This window comes from Pyxicephalus adspersus, chromosome 9 (genome assembly GCF_032062135.1).
Source record: "Pyxicephalus adspersus chromosome 9, UCB_Pads_2.0, whole genome shotgun sequence".
Taxonomy (NCBI): domain Eukaryota; kingdom Metazoa; phylum Chordata; class Amphibia; order Anura; family Pyxicephalidae; genus Pyxicephalus; species Pyxicephalus adspersus.
Window position 1 is genome coordinate 51,076,141 of NC_092866.1, and position 20,684 is coordinate 51,096,824.

Below are 20,684 nucleotides of genomic sequence, written 5' to 3' on the forward strand. Positions count from 1 at the left end.
AAGGGGGAATTTTCTTTATAATTCCACATATTTGTAAAATGTAATGCATGTAATCAAGGAGAGAAAACATGGCATTTTCTTCACGATCTATGAAATGTCCCATGGCCTACCAGCTGCTGTAGAGGTATTTTTCCTGTTATTCCTTTGGGATAAGCACACGGTTGCACCTTTCTACTGCTCTAGACTAAGTATAGTATTTTGATCATGATAATTAGGTCACACAGGAGACATCTCATGAAGTTTAATGCTCCTGGGCATAGAAAAGGTGCAAAGTTTGCCACTGCTTAAGGGTCCCGGGTCCTATTTAGTCAACAGGGACCTCCATGAAGATTTCAAATGAATTTGTGTGTGTGTGAGGGGGAAAAGTCAGTTTTACAAAGGGGTCCACTGTGGTTTGTTTGCCAATATAAGCTCATAATGAAATCAGCAAAGATATTCAAGCAGTATTGGTAAATTGGTGAAAAGAGATCCATAGGCTAACTTACCACGTTTTTCAAATGGCAATGGCCTTTCCCCATCCAACAGGAACAATAAACTTCATGAGATGTCCCCTGTGTGACCTAATTACCATGATCAAAATACTATACTTAGTCTAGAGCAGTAGAAGGTGCAACCTTTTGCACCTTTAGAGCTGGAGGGAGGTTCTGAACCTTTTATCCTGGTGGAACCCTTGAAATTACCTTTAGGTCTTAGGGAACCCCTAACAACAGTGTCATGCCCAAGACAACACTAATGCAACGAGGCAAGTTTGTTAGCCATTGAGCAACCATGTCAAACTTCTGTGCTATCAACTTCTTAATCTTGGCTTCACTGAAAGTCTTTGGCATTGACCAAGTATGTATGGTATGACCAAGGATAGGGAATCTGAGTTATTGACCCTGATTTATTAAAGTTCTCCAAGTCTGGAGAGAATACACTTTCATCAGTGAAGCTGGGTAATTCAGCAAACCTGGAATGGATCTGGTCCAGGATTGAAAACATTTGCTTACAAATAGCTTGACTTTTAGGAAATCCATTACAGGTTTGCTGGATTCCCCAGCTTTACTGATGAAAGTGTATTCTCTCCAGCCTTGGAGAACTTTAATAAATCAGGGCCATTATATTTTAAGTTACTTACCAACCAGGCTATGAGCCTACTCTTATAATAAGAAGCCAACAATGGCATCTCCTTTACTGTTATCCATTTTATTTTATTTATAATTCTTGAAAGAGCTTAACCAACTGGCTACATAAACATGGGCCATTATGCTAATTATACTTGAATCGCATTTTACCCAATACGATTATAGCATTATAAAGAATCCTTTTAAGACTGTTTTTTGAAAAAGGTTGGTAATTTATCAAACTATTCTATTTGCTGTCAAGTAATGGTTTTATGAAGAGCAATTCTGCAATGTCAGCAAAGAAAGCAGTAAATGGAGCAACAATGTGGAAGACTCAAAGGTAAACACATAATACATAAAAGGAAAAAACTATTTTATTTCCCAATGAATGAACAAATTAGATCTGAAAGCTAATTATTATTATGAATATATTATTATCATCACTTTCATTATTATTTGACCATCATATGAAGTAATACTACATCTACTCCATTACATTGTATCTGCAGTCAAGACTTTTTTCATTTTGAAAAGAATTGTAATTTATTATGACTCCTGTCAATTTTGTCTTTTTCTGCTTTTTTTGTGACAGTTTTCTTAATCTCCTTTTATTGGGAGACTAAAGATGAAGTCGAACTTCAATTTCACCCTTCCTGCTTAATTGTTCCGAGTATCTGGCAAACAGCTGAGCAGCATCAGCTTAGGATGCAAGGATACCTGGAAATCCTGGCTTCCCCTGCACGTGCTGAGAATGAATGCACTCCCACGCATCTGCGCTGGGGTTACATCAACTTCACAGAGCCAAAAGAATGAAGAAGGACAAAAATGGTGGCACCCTGTGTGGAACAGGGGACAGGTGCGTAACACAGGTTTGGTATTGTTTTCTATTACTGTATTAGTTAACATGCAACGACACCGTTGAATATTGACAGTAAAACCTATTTAACTTTATTGTGCACTAACAGTTATTTTTTTTTAGGACACAAATCCCAAAAGGGTGGCGTGAAAAACGTACTGTTCAATCAATAAAGAAAGTATCATGCCAAGTAGTCAATACTGTTTATCAATGAAATAAACCTTGTTCATAACACGTTAAAAAAATAAATACCTTGGATATAGTAGCCTTGGACATATAACACTATGCTTGTTTATTTTACAATTGATTCTATTGATATCTGTGTGCTCTGAACCACGTTCACCTATTTGATGAACGCTACCATATTCAAGAGACAAAAGTCATTGGAGAAATCTCTACCATATTATTTCTTCTTCAGTGTTGTATTTTATCTTTATTGTAATTGTTCTAAGATCTTTCCAAAGACAATGGTCTGTTGTAGTATTCAAAAAAAAAAGACAGGGGGAAGAGAAAGAATGTCTTTTAAGGCGATGGGTAACAGATTAAAAAAGAGCTAACTTTTATTATCTAAGTTTCAACAAAATTTACAAAATATCATAGAAACATTAAGCATAACTCATACCACTGGTTTGCTTACAAATAAATAAATGATTAATCTCGATCAGACAATAAAGCCTGTAATGGTTTCTCACTTGTACCTGTTTATGTGGACAGGCTGCTCCTTTTCCTAATCATCTTTGATTGAATAACTTTTTCATCTTCTAGTGTGGATGTCATCTTAGTCTTTACTATTATCCCCTACATGGGCTTACTGAATCTGGCAACCTCTTACTCCATTCGGTATAAAAAAATTAAATAACCAAATGGTGTAACATCTTGACACTAATAAGGAAGGATTTTCAGTCAAGTAATATGTCAAACCTTTGTAAAGTCACTCTTTGGATTCTACTTTACTTTGACAATATTTGCAGATTGTTTACTTGTACAACGAATGGGATTGACATCTCAAATCATCATAACAATACCTACCATCAGACGCAGTCAACACATAGAGTAATCTTTATTCCTCCAGACTACTTTACCTGTTTTAGTGACATTGAAGTACCTAGGATCAAATTCGCAACTGCTTATGGCTTTGTGTCCCCTGATGAAGCGAAATCATGCAAAACGCGTCGAGTAAAAGAGATTTACTATGCATTTTTTGTGAATCTATTTACACCTGAGAAACCATTACAAACTTTATTTTCTGATCGAGATGAATAATTTATTTCTTTGTAAGTATGAGTTATCTTTGTTGTTTTTTTTTTTATCATATTTTGGTAATTTTGTTGAAATTTAGATAATAAAAGTTACCTCTTTTTTAATCTGTTATAACACAGTGCCTTAAAAGCCTTCCCATCTCTTCCTCCTTAGTATCTTTTTTCTTCTTTTGAATACTGTTTAATTTAAGGCTCGGCACTATCTAGGATCACCTAATTTACAATAGGTATCCTCCCCTCTGGTACTTCTCTAACGTCAAATGATCTGTTGTAAACAAAATTCAATGTATACCATAAAGTTTTGTTCAAACTAATTTTTTTCTGTGTTATATTCAACAAACAAAAGAACAAAATACAATATAGAACAAAATACAGAACAAAATACAATATAATAAACAATTATAAAAACAAATGCCAAATCAAATTCAATAGCATAACTAAAGTTTCACAAATGCTGAATCCCAGCAACGTTTGATTGAAGTAGACATGGTCTGATTTTTTAAAGTTCTACAAGACTGGAGAAGATAGACTATCATGGGGGAACCTGTGTTATCCAGCAAACATGAAATGGGTCTGGTCCAACTAATGGCAAATGATTTTTAAGAAATATTAGTTTGTTGGATCACCCAAGTTTACTCATGAAATCCTAAGTTCTGCAGTCTTGGAGCTTTAATAATAACCAGGCCTGGTGTGTCCAGAAGTGTTCATCCTGAAAGTAGATTTTGTATGTCTATCATAGGGAGGTGCTTTAGGTTTAATTTAGTTTCGAAAGAGTATGCAATTGAAAGATTTTAAGTATAAAGGAAGAAAAAATTGGTGCACAGCCAAGGGAATTTCAGAGATTTCTGAGTATCAAGAACTCAATCACTATGTTTTTCTACACATTATAGCTTTTTGTAGTTTTTTTTTTCAAGAACTGTTAGCTGAAAAAATATGTTATTTAGTAGCTCCACAGAGAGGTCAACAGGTAACCTGCCTTTGCAAAGACAAAAAAAGATACTGTGTGGAAGAAGTGAAACACCACTGAGAAGCCTTGAGAAACTAGACCGTAATCTTAAATTGACACCTACTAGGAGGCAGCAAATTAGGTCAATTTATTATTTTTATTTTTTTAATTCAGTAACAAAACCATCATGAAGCCTACACTAGGGTATGTTTTCAAATCAATCATTTCACATTTGATGGCACTTAACAAGAGATCATATGTCATTTTAAAGTATACCTGTAGAGCCCGTCTTCCACTAATTGATTTCAACTATTGAACTGACGTTTATGGACATCTTGTTAATTGCAGGGTAATTTACTATTAAAATTTTTATTAGTATATAGAGTATTGTCATTAAGCTGCCAGGAGGGTCAGGAAACCTACCAAGGGGAAAAAATGAATTTTTTTTTTACAAAACCTCAAACTCAAAAATGCATGCCAGCGTCCAGGGATACAGCCTGGGTGACCGGGGGGGGGGGGGGGGGGGGGGGGGGGGGGGGCAGTGAGTATGTTCATATACCCCCACCTTTCCCATAGAGTACCCAAGTTGGACAGCGCCTCTTCCCTACAACCTGTTCCAAAATGGTGTTGGAGGTTTGTTGGGAGATGTTTGGTGTAACATGGTGTCTTTCCCCTTACCTGAGACCTTCAGGGTTGAATGGCATGAGGCTTTAGGAAAGGTCTAAGATTTAGGAAGCTCCTAAATCTTTACTTCCAACACATCTTTCTCTTTTCATACCGGTACATCCTGCTCCCTTGTAATGTCAAAGTTTGCCTTACCCCTTTGCCTCCTTGCTGGTCCTTTATTGGTATGATTTTATTGACCAAATATTACTTAATTAATAATTGACAAATAGGTAGTGTTGATAGGTGAACAGGGCATAGACCTCCCTTCTTTACAAGAATTGTTCTGAGTTGCATATGATATCAGCAGTCTATACCCAGTATGTGCATTCTTTTATCATCTGCTTAACACTGCCCCTTTGTTCTCTCTGTGCACAACAAAGGTATGTAGCTATCTGCAAAACTTTTTATTTCATTTCAGTCTTTAAAATAAGCCAAGAAAGCTGCAACCATGAAAAGCCGAGACGTCGACTATTTATGACAGCCCATAATTAGTGTGAAAGATTATGAATTAGGAATATGTACAATAGCCAGAGGGACAGCAAATTTAATTATAAGGAGGTGATTGCAAACTCTTTAATATGCGTTTCTATTAACTAGGAGATCTAGGAATACTGGCCAACTTAATTCTTGATTATTCTAGGACTTCGAAAAAGAATCCAATGAATTTTAATTACCATGGGTGGAAAAGTCAAGAGACGGGTTAAAGTGAGGGACAGATGCAATAAATTCTTATGAGTCAACAAGCAGATGTGCACCGGGAAAGTGCTTAAATAGGAGATTTTTAACTGAGCCCTAAAAGTCACAAGCTTACTGCTGATCTGTTGTTTAAAGCTTTGTCAATATGAAAATAAACAATGTCAATGTCTGCGAATAACATGGTCATCATTGTTAATGGTTTTCAGAACTGGTAATTACTGGTTGTAAAAAAAACAGTTTGTAAATGTGTTTTACTGTTAGACAATAAAACAATAAAATATAAAAAAAAAACTTTTAAAGGTCTTCAGAGTAGTTATAGCACCAGCACAGCATAGTATCTATACCCAACTATAAACATACAATATATCGCTGCCTTCAGTCTTTAGATGAGGTTTTTATATAAGCTTGACAACACTTACTTTACAGTACCTATGAAAGAGCAGAGGTGTCAACCTAGGACAAAAAGCGTGTTAGGGATACAGAGCACTTACCTTTCCATTCTCAGTAATATAGGGAGGTGATGTTCTGTTGTACAGGAACAGTGATTAAGCTGGGCTGCAAAGTGCAACACTGGAAGAAAAATATTTATTGGGTTTCTGGTTGGATCAGTAGGCAATGTTTTTTCTTTGTTCCACTTCCACTATGGAAATAAAAGTTGAAAACCATTATGGGAACATTTGGGTTTGCCATTATCGGGATTCAGTAAAACTACTTACCTAAAGTGGTTCTCCTCCATCTACAGTATATCAAACATAACAGGGAGCTCCATTGACCATTAATTAAGAAAAGCTTCTCCACTGACCACACATGAAAGGGGTCACTTCTCCACGGCCACCAATGTAAAGGGGCACTTCTCCACGGCCACCAATGTAAAGGGGCACTTCTCCACGGCCACCAATGTAAAGGGGCACTTNNNGGCCACCAATGTAAAGGGGCACTTCTCCACTGACTATCAATGTAAGGAAGCACTTCTTCATGAGTGAGTGTATTATTAATTAGGCTGAAAAAGACATCTTGGTCAAGTGCATGTAAATCTTAAAAAAAAGGAGTGTTTTCTGTCACTTTTTAATGCATTTCTTCATCAAGACTTGGAAGGACTGGTGGAATGATTTTTTTCATAACATACTTATCTTTATTAGGGATGAGCGAGAATGCCTCTGGCATTCTTGTAAAAATTTCCTGGAAGTTCTGATGGGTCCATTTCACAAAACCATTGAAAATGCAGGAAATCACTATAGGAGGATTACCGCAGCTGCATTCACAAATACGGCCATGGGAATCCTCCTGTCAGTGAGTGATCCCTGGGTACTACAGGTCAAAATGAGGGCAAGCCAGAGGAGGATTCTCACGGCTGGTGGATGCCCAAACTGATGAGTTCCGCCCCTCTTGCCACTCAGATATCAATTATTCTGATGACAGAGGCATGGGGCTCCATGAGTTTATGTAGGAGCTTGCCATATAACAGAAGAGGAAAATGTTCATCCATAATGTCTGGACTTCTTCCTGGTTGACATACTTATTCTTGTTGTGGGTGCACTTTTAACTTTGGAGTTCTATGTTCTATACGTGGACTAATACATTACAATGTTCTGCTAAACGTATTACTTCCCCTGAGGAAGCCTACAACAGGCGAAATGCATCAGTTACGAATGTACACTTTTGCGAACTGTATATCTCCAGGTTTACACTGGAATCTCCAAGTCGTTGTACACTGTATAGTGCCATTTCTAATGGACACAAACGGATTTCTTACAGTTTCACTGTAAAAGCCACTATTGCATGTATTGTATTTTTGAAAATTTTATCACTTATACAATATTCTTATTTAAAAAGACCCCTCTGTTGCGCCTTTTTGACTTGTTTTGATAGTTCTATTCGGGGTTGGCAAGCACCTATTTATTTTTATTGTATAGGCACCATTATCTACTGGGTATTGTTTGTTGTGTGTTTATCACATATGAAGTTTTACTACATTTTATTAATGAATCATGAGGTTCCAAATGGCCTTTAAAACTCATCACTAATTTTAAACAATAACCGTCCTTCCCACACATTATACCAAAAAAAAAACCAAAGGTACACCTATCTTTTTTCCAAGAGTCTTCTGAGCGGTCACTTGTCATCATAGGTCCTTCTCCTTGTTCTCCAATGTTGGCTGTGTGCAGTCTCACTTTGAGACCAGGTTGATGGAAACTCACACAACAAGGGGTATTCTCACACCCTAGGGATTGTGTCTATTACATCCTATGCTCACAGAAAATAGGATGAATGACTTTGGTCATTATACAACCCTTCCAAAGTAAAAAAAGACCTTCTAAAGGGAAATGTTCAACTGTAACTAGTATTACATGGATAGTTTTTCTTTTTTACCTATTATATTTACTTGAGGATGTGACAGGTTCAATTAAATAATTTTACTAAGGAGTAAGAAGATCAAATGACTAACAGGCGTTTTTTTACAAAAAGCTACTGACATTTGAAAATGGGTTATCCGCTACGGCAATACAATTCTTTGTTTCAGTACTCATTCTGGGGCTCGTCTTTATCTGCTACTCAGTGAATGCCTGTAGGCAGGAGACTAATGCAAAGAGAATTATCCTTTTTATTGCAATCACTCTTTTTTATTCCTACTACATCTCCTCATAATTTACTTTTTTCAGTTACAGTGATAAAGACTGAAAAGCGACAGAGAGAAGGATACTTATTGTAATTCACTAGTTAAGTCTTGCATTAATCATCATCACTCAATTGTACAGGTCCATTGTCTATGGCAAAGCAGACAAGTATAGATGTCAAAAAGAGATTAAAGGAATAAAGTTTGTGCCTGGAATTGGCAGCACTAAATCCTATTAATGTGGCTTTACTTATGACATTATTACATAAAGGGAAAATCTGGATGGCTCTGTATAGTGTCTGGAATGAGCGTATTCTGCCATAGAAAAGAATCACAATATGCGGTATAAAGATACAAAAGTCTTTAGAGAACATAATCTGAACATCAAACAGTCTATTAGGAGATGGATGGCCCAGTGAGGTATATATAATTACATCCTATTACATATATATATAAGAATAGGTTGCATATAGTACCAACTGCTTTTTCCATATGTTGTAATTTGGTGCAAGTGTTTTGCTACCTTTTCATTTGTTTCAGTTTGTATGATTTGTATGATTTAAGTGCCATCCTTGCCAAACTATACTCACTACTTTTGTGCCCATGCACCACTCTCTGCAGCATTGTCTTGTGAGTCCAGAGAGAGGGGACGAAGCCATGACACAGAACAAGGGCTGAATGATACTGGGCATAAGTCCACATATAAGGAGAGCAGAGTTGTGGGTCTGTAGGGGAAAACAACAGAAAGAAGGGAAGTATGGCAGCTAATTTTTTTTTGGTATATGTTTCAAATTGGATGCAAGGACCAATGGGCGTTCCCATTTGGTGCACCAGTTTGCATGCAAATGTGGTTGTGGTGGATAGCAGCACGGTTAAGGGAACCGACAAGTTGCTTCTGGCCACGTGGTAACTTTTCTTTTTCTGGAGGAAGAACCACACCTTAACCTCACTCAACTGAATGGCAAAGTGATTGTCAAATGCTGTGGGAACAATAATTAATCCAGAAGTCTAAAAGTGACCCTAGACTTTACGATAAGTATTTATCGAACATGTCATAAGGAATCAATTAAAGCAAAAGATCAATTTATAATAATACAGAAAATATACAGAAAGGACTCAATTTATAAAACAGGGAATCTGACATTCCATCAATTAATCCCTGGTGGGAATCAATTTCTGCCATTGAAACGCATGGATCAGGAAGATTCCCACAAAGGAATGTTTGAGGGAATGTCTGATTCCCTGTTTTATAAATAGAGCCGAAAGAGTCTTCAGGTTACTTACATGCATGGAGTAAAAATAAGCCAAATTATATGGAAACCAGTATTATCTATTTAAGAAAACACTCTTAATTTCCTTACAGTGCTCTAAAAAGCAAGGGATTCTTCTTTGAGAGCCTAAATGAGATGTTTTATCAGTTGGACCACCTAAACCCTGATGTATTAATTTGGAGTGGTCATGGGTGGGTGTAATCATGCAGTTTATTCCTATATATTTCTGAGATTCTAGTTGTTTGACCTATGGAAACATTTGTAAAAAGGGGCAATCCATCAAATTGCCTAGCTTTTTTCACTTACCAACACTATTGTCATCTCCCCATTCATCAATTGCCATGATTATCAATTTTGAAAATTAGTGATCTCACTGTTTGCCTGCTGTTTTTACAGATAAATTTGCCGTATTGGTATATTTATCAAGTGGCAATCAGACCTTTACACTTAAATTGTAGCCATCATCATAATAAAAAGAAACATATATGTGCAAAATTAGACCACTGATAAGCTGAGGAATAGAGTGAGTAATCAACAAGTTGGTGGAAGAGTATTGTAGATTATTAAAAGTCAATAAAAGACAAAACAAATATTACTTGGGGGATGGACAGGGCAAGCAGTAGGTAGGTGAATATTTACCACATTTTAAAACCCAACTCTGGGCTCAGTCCCCTAGTGTTCTCCCCCCTTCCTACTTTTTTCAAAGTCCACAAGCAAGTCAGTTGACAGATAGATTCTTCTTGCTTCTGGGATCTACTTTTTTCCCAGTTGGGCTTTAATATAAATACTTCATGATAGGTAGGTATGAAGGTTACAGTGTGTCAGAATCTTCACCACACTCCTACATTAAACCATCAGCATTACATGAATTTCTCTTTATTTCTTTAGCTAAAAAAAAAAAATCAGATAATTTGTTGTTGTCTCCTGCTAGACTGCTCAGAACCTCAGACACTAATAAAGCATTTACACATAAGTGATAAAGCCTATCAATAAACTAAAAACAAAATAACGCACGGATTCTGAAAAACGTTTTATTGTATGTCATTCAAAATGGCAGATGGTATCCTTGATGGCTTCTTGAGTTTCCATTAACGGATTAAGAAGGCGTGAAAAGGCTGCTTTCAGACCAGAAGTGGATAGTAAATGACTTGCTCCATTGATTTTGTTATCATTGACAGTGGAAGTTTTCAGCAGCAACTGGAAAATATATTTAGCTAACCTCTTGATCTTAAAGGGTCTGCTGTGTAACAGTAACACTCTTAGCACTGTGTGTCACATGTTTCCAATGTTCACCACTGAACTATGAACCTCTCTGCGGTGCAGATTATCAGATTTTTTTTTATATATAGGACATTTACTACCCTTTTATACCACAAGTGCAGGGATGCATTATTCTGCAGTTTTGCAACAAATCAAAGTACAAAACTTCCACTGTAGCACATAGAAACAATGCAGTCCCAAGCCACCATTAAAAAGTGAAATAATGATAACATGTACCTTGGTTCAAGCATTGACAATACCCTCATCTTCTGGAAACACCTATCCTAAAGCCCTCCCAACCCATTATCAAAAGAAATATTTCTATATATTTATTTCCTTTGTTATTATGGTGACATCTTGGGTCCTTCTTTAACCTGCTCGGTGACAGTGGTAGGTAGTCCTTCCAGGCAGGTAGACTGAGCGCCTCTCACGTTTTGAAATGAGAGCTCTCAGTGGCAAGTTATTGATGGAAAGTAGATTGGATGATATTAGCCATTATTCAACCTGGATGAATAATGAAGAGGTATCTGTTGGAATCTTGTACAGAAAGGTAGTCAATATTACATGAAAAGCTGTTAAAAGCTCTATTTGAAATTATGTCATTCTACTGATGAGATTTACCATCAAGGGCGGCGATAAAAACTTTATCAGCAGTTCTAATCCTACTCTGCTTTGCTGAAAAATGTGTTTCTTGGCATGAATAAAACATTTTTAAAACACATGAATGCATGTTTAAAGTACACAAATCATATATAGTATGTACAAATGCATGCTCCATTGCCTGGACATAGTTTTAAAAGTGCTTTAAACTCTACCATGCAGTGACCCCTACCCCCTTCCCCCTGGCACTACAAGGGCTATTTAATCGTTTTGTCTACCCTCTTCTTTTCTCCTTCTTACTCCCCCTCATCCTTTTTTACTGCTGTACAAATGAATCCCAAAAGATACTGCTTAGTGCCGTCCAACCAGCCATGGTTTCTCCAACCCTATCCTATACAATGCCAGGTGTTGAATGTCTTCCTCCATGCTGGGAGCATCATAAAGTAGAAAAGACCTTCTGCTAGGCAAACAAGGTAAGTATTGTGTTAATTCCATTCTTCTTAAGATAAAATGCTCATTTATCCCATGCAGTTGGAGGTATAGGGCAAAACAGAGTCATTGTTCAAATAGTCGAGTGGAGTTTAGCTTGAAAGCACATACATTTGGTCAACTACTCCACTGGAAGCCACACATTATCCATCTCTTCCACTAAATCTGAAGATACAATGAATTCATGAAGATAAGTCTGTTTTACCCTGCTGCAACAGCCCCCATTCCTCTTTACTTTCTACCAATTTGGGGTAAAATGGCTTTGCAGGTGTTTATTCCCAAAACACATATTTTTAATCAAAATAAAACCATCCTGAATAACCAAATATATAATATATAGCCATTTAACATCATAACAATACCCTAACACTGTATGGTCAGCTTGCAGGTCCTCGAAGGCCCTTCCTCATAAGCGTCTGCCACTCACATGATATTTTTGCTCCTAGCTGCCCTAGACTGCCTTGGGAATGAATATCAATTCCTACAGCCCAAAGAACACCCAAACACCCTCTTTTGGGGTCACTTACAGGGCTCCCATACCATAGGTGGTTCACCCAACCAGGACCCCATAACATTGCCCTCAAGGACCCCAAACCACCATCCCAAAAATCACAAACTCCATCCCTCTACAATCTATTGGGAGGAAACTTTCTTCCCTGCTGTCCTGGTAAGAGAGACCCCCTATTTCCTGGTTTCTTACTTTTCTCACCACCTCCCCGGATTCTCTACCACCAATCACTTTTTTATGCCCCCCCGAAATTCTTCCCCCTCTTTACATTAACTCTTTCCTTTCCCTCCTCCTGTGCACATAGTCATGCATGCCCTCTGCCTACCTTCCACTATGTTCCATTTTTTTTCCAGACCTTTTTATCTGTTATCAGACATGTCTTTAAACTGAATCTGTGGGCAGGGTATGGACAAAGTATTTTCATATTCTCATAAGAAACATTAAGGTATTTTCCTACTTGTAACAAACATTAAATAGGCCTTTAAACACAACATCTGTAGCTGCGGGCATTGTGGAGTAATTCATCCTCGGATATTAAAGCAGGAGCACTAAATTCATCCAAATCAGTTGCTTTGAACAGCCAGAAAAGCCCTTTCCTAGAACCACTACTTTTTGTATACATTAGAGATTAGAAGGCTGGAAGGCTGCTCAATTTCGTAGCAAAGAAAGATGAACTTCTCTGACTTTATGCTTCCACATTTGAAGATTGACATATAAATGTAGAGAACCAAGCATGCATGTACATTCTCAAAAGTAACAAATGTGCACTTAGCATAAAAAACTGTAAAAACCCAAAGCAAAGCAGCAAAGTGTACAAATAAAGAATTTAGAGACTGGGCTCCTTGTGGAGATGGACACCCGCCAGGTGACTTACTGGCAAATGGGGGTGGCACACATGTGCAATGCAAATGTCATTAAGACTATTGAAATGGGTCCAAGTAATACAGCTGCCTTATGTGTCGCATGAATTTATCTTCCACTGCAAAAACTTAATACAGAAGAGTTTTGGCACTTAAAATAACCACCGATATTAAACTCTTAACTAGCCGGTTTAATAGAGCAATATATACAAAATGTTTTCTTTTAATAATGAATATTATTTCTACTTTAATAAACCACCAAATTATCTATGAAGGACTGTGGCATATAAAAAACAATATCACTTAAAGCATAGCAATTGTCCATATCCAGCCGGCTTTAATCAGACAGATAGTTGCATTGTTGACTATCTCTATTGATGAAAATATTCACATTATTGTGTTACCGGTTACTTTCATGACCAGTAATAGCTGTGCATATTGATTTGACTTTTATTTCCATGATTCAAAAGCAATATCTTTTCTCCTTTGCCTAAATCTTAACTTGTAATCACAGATTGCACTTGCAATGACGATAAGAGTTCCAAATGATAGAAGTGGGCAAATTAATTTATTTATTATACAGTGTGAGGGATTAGTGTCAAACTAACAGCCGGCACAGAGGTATTTACAATGCCAATTGGGATTTTAGGGCACTTAGATATTAACTCCAATACATGCACATGCATACCCCCTCCTATTGAATGCCGCTTCCCCATCTCCTAGATTGTAGGCTCCTTTGGCCAGGGTCTCCTCCTCCTCCTGTGTAATGTGTTGGCCCCTAAAAATCCTGTTTATTAGTAATAACAATAATGTTTTTTCTTGCAGAGGATCAGTGTCATCACAGAGCAGTAAGATCAACACAACATTCAGCCTCTGGGTTCTCCCTGGCACACGGCACACTCATCCCAAGTTTCTGACTTGGATCTCACAGAACACAGGCTTCCTATAGTCTTTGTTCGTACATGACTCAACCAGCTATTCTGCCAGGGCCACCTGGTTCTAAATTCCAACTCCACCATCATTCTCAAACTCCAGCTGCCATTACATATCATCAGCCAGGTGCTTTATAGCCGTCTCCAGTTCCTAGCCTGGGAGAGGGATGGAGTGTTTGGCCCTCATATTCTGTCCAAGACACTTTGAGCTCAGATCCTAAGTTAAGATGTGCAAAGCTGCAGTACAACACTATGGCCCTTTTGGACCTATGGTGCAAAACCACCTCCTGAGTGCACAGGTCCTGCGGTGTGGTTGAGATAGGCAAATTGTGCTGCGAGCAAGCATAATTGTATACTGCGGAGGCTGCAGCTACCCCGTAGAACAAATTCTAAACAGCAACCGCATGACTTGTTGCATTCAGGAACCATACGGCAATCTGCTGCAGCTACGTTCAGAAAAGTTCCCCATCTAATCCGATTCACTTGAATGGGAATGGTTGGGAACACGGTTAAGCTTGTGGAGGAACACTGCAGCCAACCACGGGTCTGAAATGCCTTTACCAGGCCCTTTCCCAAGCAGAATGGAAGTGAATAATGCCGGATGCCATTTAAACTTGGTTATTTACTTTTTACTACACTACACCAGCTATATGCTCTATGGATAAATAACAAGACCGATGTATTAAAGAAGTAATAATCATTTTTACATTTATTTTTGTGCAACCACCACTGTTTATATGACATATACCACGGTGGGTGAAAAAGGCTTTTTAGTTCCCTTTATTATCTCTAACATGAACAACATGTATCCAGAACCATTGTCCAGTGTGAATAATAGTCTCTGCACCTTCATTCAATTCAAAAATAACTCCTGCCGTACAAGAACTCATTGTGATCACCTAATGAGGGACAGGGTCGGAGAGACTCCCAATTATTGATAAAATGTATCTGTGGCCTTTGTAGTTAGCCTCAAGTGTATTGCAGAAGTAACACATTGAGGTACACGGCCCATTCCTCATTCATAACACAAAAAGATAAGATGGTACGCATTCATCAAGTCAGCATAAACAACATTATTTCATTTCAGCAGCCATTGATGATAACATCTCAGGTTCATTAAACTGGAAGCCCTACATCTTGTACTCTGCTCTGGTTGACCTCTGTGTAGGTTGTTTATGGGTTGTATGGCTGCATTTTCATTGATTAAACTGAGAATACAATGTACTGGTGTGCAAAATATTGTTATAAGGTTTAACCGTGTACTATTTGTACATTTTCTTTTGCAGTATTCCTGGAACAAGTATAATATGTTTCTTCAAGGTTATCTTTTGCCAACACTTTAGATTCAGAGAGCTAAATTACCAATTATTATGCCTTAAATAATATATATATATATATATATATATATATATATATATTTATTTATACTGTATTAATGATTGTAATGACTGTAATCACATTCGGCTGCATTGTTACACGTGCACATTCACATGATGTCCATTGTTGGACATCCATTATTTCATTGGATATTTTATTTCATTTGAACAGTCTACTAACTGACAGGAAAACACACACACAACCTGCTGTAACCTATGTGTCAAAATGATATATGACTATGGTAGGGATATTGGATTGTGAGCTCCTTTGAGGGACGGCTAGTGACATGACTATGGACTTTGTGCAGCACTGCGTTATATGTTGTTGCTATATATAAGCTGTGTAATAATAATTAGAAATGACTGATGGAGCAGTATAAAAATAACACTGGGGTAATTTACTAAAGCAATTTAGACTGTTCACTTACCAATCACATGGAAGGAAAAAAAGACAGAATTTTCCTTGTACACGATTGGATGGTTGAAGTCAGCAGAACTTTATCTCACTTATTAGGCTAAGTGATATATCTGTAATAGTGAGATAATTCACTTTGCTATGTGAACAGCCTATATTCCATTAGTAAATCAACCCGACTTAGAAGGCAAACTAAACACGTAAAGTAGAAGGCTTTTATATAAAGTAAAAATGTTCTAGTTTTTTCTTTCGATAAATGTAAAAAAAGCTATCGCCCTCCCCTTTTGTATTTACTCGCAGCAGCAGTACAGACTGAATGAGAGCTCAGGGCACCAGGAAGTTTCAGACTGCTTGTTTTACGCATGCCCAAAATTGTGCAGATGTGCAGAAAGGACTTTACATCTCTTAAAACAAAATGTGCTGAATTCACACCTGTGCAGTGTGAGATCGGGTGATGTAGCCAGAAGACGGAAGAAGATGGCGGCGTCTGGCACTGGAGGATTGCAGGATGAATCAAGGACAGCTTTGGAGGGATGGAGGGCTCTGTGGAAAGGTAACTGTGATTTTTTCGTTTAACCCCCCTAGTGGTAATTCTAAATGTGACTCGGGGTGGATTTACCATGCAAAAAGGAGTAATCCCCAATCACACTCGGGGTCGCTTAAAACATAAAAAACTCCACTTACCTTGTTCCTTGTCTTGCCCCGGTGTCCTGCTGGTCCCTGCAGCTCCTCTGGACACTCCTCTCCTGGCGTGTGCAGAGACAATTTCCGGGGTTTCCCGGTAACGTTGGTGTATGCGTCGGTGCGGGGGGAAGGAGTGGCAGGAAATTCAAATAATTTTGTATTCAAAACAAAATAGCTGTATTGAGTCCAATACAAAGAAATCTTTATATAATTTATATATATTTATATTATATATATATATATATATATATATATATATATTATACATGCTACTGTACCGTTATATGTTTCTGTATTTTTTTATGTTTTGTTTTTTTTATTTAAAGTTTATTAATAAATGCATTAAATATTGGACATATTTTGGTGAGGTATGCCTAAGAATTATAGGCCTACAATGTAAAATAAATTTCCATGCAAAAAAAACTTAGGCATTTTGTATGGAAATACGGACAGAATTAGAACGCTAGTGGGGTTAAAGATAATTCTTCTTTAAAAGAACCTGATATATTACCTCTTCAAAAAGCTCAGTCTTTTCATTGCTCCACAGCTCCTACCGACAAAACCATATACTCTAAATAAACAGAAACATCAGCAGAAAGTCATTTTTTGAAACTGACCAGAGTTCAGCAATAAACAGAAATGTAATATTTAACCAATATTTATATGAACAATTCTATATCATTGCAAATTTTCCAAATGTTACTGAAGAGCCCAAAAGCTGTGTGATCCGTAGGCAATGGAATCTTGTATTTTAAGTCAAACATCTGTTCGCCTGCAAACACTTTCAGTTTCTTCCAAGAATTCTGTCCTTTCCAATATTTAGTTTTTTTTTTTTTGCCCCTTAGAGACTCAAAATCATAATTCCAAAATCTGTCAAACGCCCAAGCCAAACCCTTTGTGGTTTCAGGAAATGCTCTGCCACCTTGTGGCCAACGTGTCCTGCACTGATACGATTTACAATTGCAAACAGTTTGCTATATGATTGTGCTCCTTTCCCCAACATCCTATTAAAAAAAACATTGTTAATGTTAATAGGGAGACACAGATTAAAAAAAAAGGCTACAAAAAAAAAAAAAAAAAAACTCTCCAGATCATTTTGATTTAAATGAAACGGTATAATACCATTTTAAGAGCCCCTTTCTTATTCCCATCTTCAATAAACCATTTAATTAAACCTTATCTTTCTAATCACTTCTTGTTCTGCTCCACAGATCTGCAATTACTTGTTTCCTTCCTACTCAGAGGATTTAAAACATTCTAGAATATTAACCCTACCTCTTTCCTGGGGCAGTGAGGCTGAGTGGTCACCGGCCCTGAAACGGAGATGGAATTAAATAGATTTTCGAAAAAAGCAATTCATTTCTAAGTGTGTGAAGCTCACCTTCGTCTTAATGTTCTGATCTTGAAATGGTTTCATTTCTTGCTGAGCCTGTGACCTTTTCAGGGCTGGCTTATCTGACTGACAGAGTGCTCGGCAATAAAGCAAATATTGCTCCATGGGAATTGTCTGTTTACTAGTTTAGTCCCTTATTACACCCTTATAAAAGATTAGCCTTTGGTTATTGCTGTTGGATTGTATTAAAAATAATAATAAAAAAGACATTTATCTAAAATAAAATCATTTCTTGGGTAATACTAAAGCACGGTATTAGGCTGGAAACCTTGGAAGCCGCCCCTCTTCCCCCAAAAACCAGGCAGATGGCAAAGACTGGTCACTAGTATGGAATAATGGATTTGCAAGGGTTAGGTTCATGGAGGGTTTTGCAAATCTTGTTTTTCTTTAAGTAAAGTTCATTAATCTTGTTTTTTAGTTCTGATTGCTAAGCAAAGGGGATTGAAAGTGTACCAATGCCATTTGTTTGGGTTCTTCATGCTTTAAAATTATTCTCTTTTGAAATATATCTGACTAATGCAAAGGATTTGCACTGGATTAAATGTGTTTTTTTATTTCTTGCAGTGAACTTTTTGGTGTAAAAGTTAGAGATTTGTACACTTTGTGAGTCTCTGAGATTCACCACAAATTTATGGTGGCAGTCAACCTGAGCCTTGGCTCTACTCACCAGTATTGCCGTGGTCTTCCGCAGATGATCTTTTTATCTGTTTTGCACTATATGCCTCTATATGGAAGCAGCCATCTGGGTACAGGTGGGATTGTCTACTTGTTAGATTCTTCAGCTACACATCAATCCTTCAGCTGGTTACATCATTGAATCTCACACCAAAAGTCAGGGACAGCAGCAGGGGCTTAGACATTACCTGCGACAAAGGTCCTAGGATATCCTGAAATTTGTCGGCCCTTTTAGGGGGCATATTGCTGCCTGTGCCCCTGCCATTTTAAATGCTAGCATGGCACAGCAGGAAAGAGATTCATTTTGGTACTGGCCATGATAGTGGTCATATTAATTAGATTGGTTGCTTGTGCAAGGCTTAACTTCTGGTCATAGTGGGAAGACTGAGCTAAAAGCCAGAGGACGTCAAAGTTGGTTGCCTGGGGGGAGAAGCCAGTACCCCACAAACAAGAGAAGAGGAGCGTAAGGCAAGAGAAAACCGAGTGCAAGGGATACGGCCACTGGCATTAGGGTATCCAGAGAGAACCCTGATAGATGTTATTTAAAGAATGTGAGTGTGTGTGCAGCCATGTACCTTTGTATTTCTGACATATTTTCACTTTTTAAATTCAGTTCCACTTTTAGGGATGCCATTGAACAAAAAGTTTGGGGGATCTGCCAAAGTTAACACTTGTTTTGGTGACAATTGTGAAACAGTTCAGTCTGAACGAAGAATATTTTTATTTAAAAGAAAGTATGAGTAATCAGAGTTTTTACAAAAAAAAGTAAATTTAACAGCCAAATGACAATGAGCAGCCTTTCACGGTACATAGAACTGTTTAGATGAATCTCTGCACAAACAGACATAACTTTCCAATGTATCTATCACAGATATATATGTGTAGAAACCATATAACCTACCAGAATGTTAATAACTGGAATCTCATAGAAACATGCTGCAAACCCAGAGATCATTAATGTCCTTGATGGAATTCAACTCAAGAGCTGTGAGGCCACAGTGCAAACCAGTTAACTAGCATTCAGCCCTACGCTGAGGGGATGCGGCTTTTCATTGGAAGGGGACAGTAGCTTAAGTGCATTTGTGGATTATAGATACTTTTAAAACAACAAAGAGTCTGATAATATTCCTGTTATAAGAACTGGTTTGTAAAGGCTAAAATTGTGGCTTTCTTAGAAAATAAATAAAGCATGTGGCTTGTAAAGAGAAAAACGGGAGGGTAAAGTTTAATTTAGTGTTCTGCAGAGACAGAAGATGGTCAAGGTGTGAGGGCTGTGTAAATACCAATGGTGGAGGTGGGGTATATTTTTTATGTTGCTTTTTAATGGTTGAGGTATACAGAGTACACGCGTGGCTTAGCACGTGTTGGAGCTTTGAATGTGCTATGCTGCCCCATTGCATTCCGAAACCTAGTGTGCACCAAGACATCTCACATTCACAATCTCATGCTAAACATTCATTCACCTCCAAAAAATACTATATTGGCAGGCAGGCCTAAAACAACAAGTATTTTTTTTCCCTTTATTGCAGAAACGAGAAGGCGATGTCCCTTCTACAATAAGCAAGAATAGGATTACCAATGAGAGAAAGAAGGAAGAATATGGAAGATCAGGACTCAGGGAAACCCTGCTATGGTTACCATATTTACAGTTCCTGATACATTAGCTTGATGGTCAGTAGGAAGAATGCCTCCATTGCTGGCCGGTGGAAAGAGTTTCACCCTTATAGAAAGCCAAAAAGACCATTGGTGGCAGTTACACAGACCCCAGAGGCACAAATTTCCCAAGCTCATGGAACTCCTAGCAACTTCTGGAAGAACCGTAGGGTTCTTGGTCCTGGTTGAAAATCACTGGGAAAGATGATGCTGGATGTCCTCCAGCCAGCCTTGCAACATATTCTGATTTAAAGTGTAAGTGTGTACACAGCAGAGGTTGGAACTCGACTCCGACTTAAGTCACCTAATGAATGACTTGCAACTGGACTCAGGGGTTTTCCCCAGTGACCTGCAACTCGACATGTGACTTGCTTTCTCTGCTGACAGCTAAAGGGCGGAGGGAGGAAGGCAGTGAGGCTTCTGTTACA